The sequence below is a fragment of the Thamnophis sirtalis genome, unplaced genomic scaffold (genome assembly GCF_051295495.1).
Source record: "Thamnophis sirtalis isolate CommonGarterSnake01/CBP01778 unplaced genomic scaffold, rThaSir2_p1.2 scaffold_14, whole genome shotgun sequence".
In the NCBI taxonomy this organism is placed as follows: Eukaryota; Metazoa; Chordata; class Lepidosauria; order Squamata; family Natricidae; genus Thamnophis; species Thamnophis sirtalis.
Window position 1 is genome coordinate 30044101 of NW_028261394.1, and position 7020 is coordinate 30051120.

Consider the following 7020-nt stretch of genomic DNA (forward strand, 5'->3'; position numbering starts at 1 on the left):
ACAACCAGCGCAGCATTTCTGGAGTCTGAAAGAAGAACAGCTGAGCTGTCCCGCAGCCACTGCCTCCCTGCTCTCCAAGCCAGGGTCCCGGGAAAGCACTGGATCGGCTGCTATTCCGACGGCATCGAGTCCGACATTAAGCCTGACATTCCAGGGCAAGGCTCGGCTCCGTGCCCGGGACATTCCAAAATATATTCTGCTAACATCTCCTCCAGGGAAGGAAGTCCTGAATGCAAGAGTATCTAAGGTCAAGGGGCATTCAAGACTCTCTTTTTGAGGTGCCTGCAAGTGTCCTGACCGGAGGACATGGCAGTGTGTCATGCACGGAGCTCTTTTGCAAAGCATTGGAGGTCGCCTCAATGGATCAAGAGGGAAGCGGTGGCTGAGTGGCTAAGATGCTGAGTTTGTCGGTCAGAACAGTAGTTCGAATCCCTAATGGAGTGAGCTCCTGTGACTTGTCCCAGCTTACTGCCAACCTAGCAGTTCGAAAGCCCGTAAAAAATGCTAGTGGAAAAATAGGAACCACCTTTGTTGGAAAGGTAACTAAGGAATATCTAAGCTCAAGGGCAGGGGTGGGTTTCAACCGGTTGGCGGCAGTCCCCGCGAACCGGTTGGTCAGCGAACCCGGAAGTAAGTAACTTCCGGGAACGGTGAAGGGCCCACCCGCCCGCCCGCGCTCCTTACTGGTCTTTGGAGGCTTCTGCGCTTCCACGCAGGTGCATGGCACATACAGCGCCTGCGCGATTCTCCGCGAGCAGCTGGATGGCACATACAGCGCCTGCGCAAGTCTCCGTGAGCAGCTGGAGCATTGCGCAGGCGCTAAGACGCATGCGTGAACTGCGCGCATGCACGAGGATGCCGCCGGCCCCGTTCCAACCGAACCGGTTGGAATGGGATTAGCAACCCACCCCTGCTCAAGGGGCATTCAAGACTCTCCTTTTGAGGTACCCATAAGTGTCCTGAGAGAGGAGTGTCATACACGGAGCATTTTTGCAAAGCATTGAGGTCTCCTCTGTGCCAGCTCTAATGGGACAGGGCAGGTAAAAAAAAATAGGGAAGAAAAAATAAAGGAAACCCAGAAAAATCTTGACACTCCTTGGTGCTTGGTGCTCTCCGAGCGTGGTTGTTTTCCTGCAGACGTTTCAACACCCAACTAGGTAACGTCATCAGTGCTAGAAGGGGATGGGGCTTGTGGCGAGGAGGAGGAGAACAAGGAAGACGCCTGTTGGGTCCTCAGTGCTGAGCTTGGTTGTTTTCTTGCAGATGCTTCATTAGTCAAATAGATAACGTCATTAATGCTAGAAGGGGGAGGGGTTTGTAGGGAGGAGGAGGAGGAGGAGGAGGAGGAGGAGGAGAAAGCCTGCTGGGTCCTTGGTGCTCTCTGAGCTTGTTCTCTTGCAGACGTTTCATTAGCCAACTAGATAACATCATCAGAGCTAGAAGGGAGTGGGGTTTGTGGAGAGGAGAAAAACCCTGTTGGGTCCTTAATGCTCTAAGACAGTGATGGCTAACCTTTTTGCCAAGGGGTGCTATAATCACACACACAACAGCGCGCATGCACGTGCCCACACCCATAACGCAATGAGCCCCACCTCCCTGTGCATGCACCTGACAACCCCCTCCCCTGCGGCCTGTTTTGGGCCTAGCAGGCCTCCCTGAAGCCTCCTGAAGCCAAAAATGGGGCATTGGGAGGGGGCGCACCCCCCACACCCATGCATGCGCATACAACCTCCTTGCATGCGTGTGTGACCCCCCACTCCTGCATATACATGTGCAACCCCGCACATGTGCACAAGACCCCCCCCATCTTTCACATGCATGGTAGGGACCCGAAAACCCGCTGGCCAGCAGGAGGCGTACGCGCATGCACAGTGCCGCTGAGCTGGGTGACGGGCTCGTAAACCAACAGAGAAGGCTCTGCGTGCCACCTGTGGTATGCGTGCCATAGGTTTACCATTGGGGGGTGTTGTGGAGAGGAGGAAGCCTGTTGGGTCCTTAGTGCTCTCTGAGCCTGGTTGTTTTCTCGCAGACCTTTCATTACCCCAATAAGTAACATCATCAGTGCTAGAAGGGAGAAGGGTTTGCTTCCGGTTTATATGCAAGGGCCTTGCCCTGTCAACATTGGTGGAAGTGATTTCGGTGGTTCCTTGATTAGGCTGGGGTTGATTTGTTTTTTGATACCCTCCAACAGGGAATATTATTCAAAAGGCAATCCTCGTGGGTCTCAGAAACTGGCATGAGATAAATATTTTACTTATGTTTTAATTGAAGGAGATAAGTGATAATACAATTATGTTATTAAATAGATTAATAACCATATAATGAAAGACTGATATATACATGAATTTAATAATTTAGAATTTTTTGTTTTAAAATGAAGGATAATAATGAATCTATGTACGTTTGATAGAGGATTGGTGATCTAATGCAGTGTTTTTCAACCTTTTTGTGCAAAGGCACACTTTTTTCATGAAAAAAATCACGAGGCACACCACCATTAGAAAATGTTAAAAAATTTTAACTCTGTGCCTATATTGACTATATATAAAGTGTTTTTCCCACGGCACACCTTACACTATGTCACGGCACACTAGTGTGCCGCGGCACAGTGGTTGAAAAACACTGATCTAATGTATAACCCTAAGTGTATTATAAAAATATCCTGTTGTTGATAATTTTAATAAGGAAGTAATCAAAAATTGGTATATATATGAAGTGACTATTTACAATATCTTGTTGAAAAATGAAGGAATAACATTTTTGTTTGAATGTATGATGTACAAGGACAATAATGAACATAAGCATACTCGATGGATGACTGGTGGGATTATACATAATTGAAAATAGTGATATATAAATATAAGCAGTTGGTAAATTCTTTTATACTGTAAAATATTCAGAATGGGATAAGTGATTATATAAAGGTATATTGTTATTAAACAGACAATCAAGAATGTAAAGGAATTAGGTTTATTGAAAAGAAAGAAATATTAATTGTAATTGAATACATGTTGTACAATGAAAGTGAGGTATTTAGTTATATTAGATGAAAAATCTGTGATTGTATATGTAATTGAGAATATATATATGCAAAAACACTTGTAACCAAACGACATGCCGTATGTAATGGATGAGAATTTTTTTATGTTGTTTTTTTATGTTTAAAAATAAAAAAAAGAAAGTGGCATAAGTCCATTCTGCAAGAAGAAATTCCCAGGATCTCTAAAAAAAGCAATGTGGAAATTAAAACCTTATTGGAGGCTACCCGGCTTTCACTCCTGCAAATAAGGCTGCAAAAAAATATATTAAAAAGCTCACGGACAACGATAAGTTTCTATGCTGGTCTAGCTGGCTTCTTTACAAACAGGAGTCAAGTGAACAATCCGGAACCTTCTGGTGTTTTCATTGAGAAGCCCATTATTTGCCATGCAGGCTGGGGGCGGAGAGCTGCTTGGGGCAAGAATTCTGGAAGTCTCCTGCCATTCTCTGTTGCTGCTTCCTAACAATGGCACATGGCAGGGAGGATGGAGAGCCTGCAGCTTACGCTGCCCCCTGATGTGCACAATGGATATGACAACTCTCCCTGTTCTACAATCTACTCCAGCTAGTGGGCAGGAACCATCTTTTTCCTAAGTCGAAAAGGTAATCATCAACTTACAGCAGTTCACTTATTGATTGTTCAAAGTTACGACGGCACTGGAAAAAAAGTGACTTGTGCCCGCTTTTTCACACTTACAACCGTTGCATGGTCACATGATTAAAATGAGAGACACTTGGCAACTGACTTGTATTTATGACGGATGCACTGTCCCGGGGAGTCAGGTGATCCCATATGGTGACTTTCTGACAAGCAAAGTGAAGTCGGATTCATTTAACAACCGTCTGACTAACTTAACAGCTGGAGTGATTTGCTGAGCCACTGTCGCAAGAAAGGGTGTAAAATGGCGCAAAATTCAATTTGCAAACATTTCGCTCAGCCAACAGGATTTTTTTGGTTCAATTTTGGTCGTAAGAAGAGGACTATCTTTCTTGGTTCTACCGAGACCCCAAGGGAAAAGAAAGCAAAAGGTAGTCCACAATTTACATCCACAATCTGGATCAAAATTTCTATTGCTAAGCGTGGTGATCGTGGAGTTGCACCGAATTTTAAAGGTAAAAGTTCCCCTCGCACATGTTTGCTAGTCGATCCCGACTCTAGGGGGCGGTGCTCATCTCCATTTCAAAGCCGAAGAGCCAGCGCTGTCCAAAGACGTCTCCATGGTTATGTGGCCGGCATGATTAAACACCGAAGGTTTAGAGAACGCTGTTCCCTTCCCACCAAAGGTGGCTCCTATTTTTCCACTTGCATTTTTACATGTTTTTGAAACTGCTAGGTTGGCAGAAGCTGGGACAAGTAATGGGAGCTCATTCCGTAACACGGCGCTAGGGATTCGAACCACTGAACTGCTGACCTTTCTGATCGACAAGGTCAGCATCTTAGCCACTGAGCCACCCCATCCCCTGCACCTAATTTTACTATCTTTTTTTTGCCTTGGTTGTTAAGCAAATAATGTAGTCGTTGAATGAATCACGTGATCACAAAGTGAACCATGGCTTCTGACATTGATTTTGCCTATTTAAAGCCAGCAGGGAAGGTCACAAGTGGTGATCACATGATCCCGGGCCGTTGAAACTGTCATAAGTACATGCCAGTTGCCAAGGGTCTGAATTCTGATCATGTGATTATGGGAATGCTACAGCAGTGGTTAAGTGGAGAACTGGTTGTAAATTCACCTTACTGCTGTTGTATAGTGGCTAAGTAAATGGATACAGGACTTACCTGCATCAAAGGCCCATCCATCCCTGTCAGTTTTTCATTTCAGCCTGAATGGCTATCAATTTGTCATTTTATAGCAAAAGATTTCCCTCATTTGCAGAAAACGGATTCTAAACGATCCTTTAGATGCCATCCAGGATCTTTTAATTTGATTTATTTTTTTACGATCCTATAATCCCTTAATTTGGGATAGACTGGATGGTGCTGAGCGTTTACTGGCCGGATGCCTTTACTTATGCATATGCCAAGTTCACAGATTTTTTTTAACGCCCTAGGAGAGAAATATCTGGCAGTAGGATTGAACACTCAACCTTCCGAACAGAAGGTGAGTGTCTTCTCCTCTTGGCCACCAGGCTGCTCTCAAAATCACTCGAGCAAAAGCCTGAGCCAGATCCTCAAGATCGCCACTGCGGAATTAGCTCCTGCTCCAATCAGATCAGGAAAGCAATGTTTCCTTGTAAGAAACAGGGAGTGTTTATTCAGTTGGAAAACAAAATAGCAAGGGGAATTACCCCATCGGGTGCTTCCATAAAGAAGTACATCCATCCATGCCAGGAGGTTTTCAGCACAGAACGTGTCTAACTACCATCTGCCTGAGTCTCAGATGCTTTCTCAGTTCACTGCCTGCTTGAGGAGTGCCTCCCTCTTTCCATCCCAGTCCTGCCTTTCATTTCTCATTAAAGGAACATCTGTAAGAATGAAAAGTTCTATGTTCATTGGAATACACCAGATTTGGGCTTGAGTTTAGGATGGGAAATGCCCTTTTATATTGTGACTTAGATGGGTGGGATTCAGCCAGTTGGGGCAAACCTGATGTTAATTTTGCATCTGGTTCGCCGAACTGGTAGTTGCAAGGACTGGCTGGCCCCGCCCTCTCTGCCCCTCCCCTCCCAGAAGTCTCCATGCGGCCTGTTCATCATGCCAGGTAAGTGCAGGGCCAGCGCGGAGGCACTGGGAGGGCGAAAAATGGGCATCCCAGAAGTTCTTCAGAAATGGGCCTGTTTCTGGCCTCTGGAGGGCCTCCAGAGCCCAGGGGAGGACGTTTTCACCCTCCCGGAGGCTCAAAAAAAACTTCCGGAACAGTGATGAAATTTGATTTTTTTTACTACAGGTTGTGTGGGCGTGGCTTAGTGGGCATGGCGTGGCGGGTGTTGCAGGGCAAGGATACTGCAAAATCTCCATTCCCACCCCACTCTGGGGCCAGCCAGAGGTGGCATTTGCCAATTCTCCAAACTACTCAAAATTTCCGCTACCGGTTCTCCGGAACCTGTCAAAACCTGCTGGATTTCACCTCTGCTCTGGAGCCTGGGGAAGGGCAAAAATGCCCCTCACCCCCTGGTTGGTGCAGGAGGCTGAGTAAGCCATGCCCACCCAGCAATTGGGCAGAAAACCAGTTGCTAACATTTTTCAATCCCACCTCTGAAGGAGCCCTATTTGTAAGGCAGATTCCAAGAGTCTCTCTTCCATGTTATTTAAAATCACGCTCTGCCAAGAGGAAGGAGCAATGAATGGCGCAAGGTTTCTAAATCCAGTCTGGTCAGCCGTCCTCTCCTTAAGATAAAATTAGCACTTTGAGCTAATTTTAGATATATTTCTCAGCATTCAACCAGGATGGGCTGTATGTTAATGACATAGCTGCCGTCTGTTATTTTTTGTACGTGCATTTTTATTGCTGTTATTTCATTGCTCTGTTTGTAAGTGGATGTTTGCTTTTCCATCCCCACTATTTTGTAATTTAACTTTGGAGACAAAAATGTATTGTAATTATTTTTTTTTAATTAGGGGAATTGACATTAAACCAGCTGCACGTTTTGTTTGCTGCTCTTCCCCTAGAAAAGAATGAGCTGCAAATGAAGTATTAAATTCTGAGATAAGTTCCAATCGGAACAGCTCAGAATTCCATCTTCCATTCTCGATTTTCAACTCTCAGAATTCCCCAGTCAGCCAGAAGTCCCCAAGTCTCAAAGTTGCCAAGATTGCACACACCCTGGCCAGTGGTGGGAAGCGGTATATAAGTCTACTGCTATTGCTATTGCTATTCAATTTTTTTTACTATCTATTCTGTGGGCGTGGCTTAGTGGGTGTGGCATGGCTTGGTGGGCGTGGCAGGGGAAGGATATTGCAAAATCCCCATTCCCTCCCGATCAGCTGGGACTCGGGAGGCAGAGAATAGATGGGGGCGGGGCCAGCCAGAGGTAGTATTT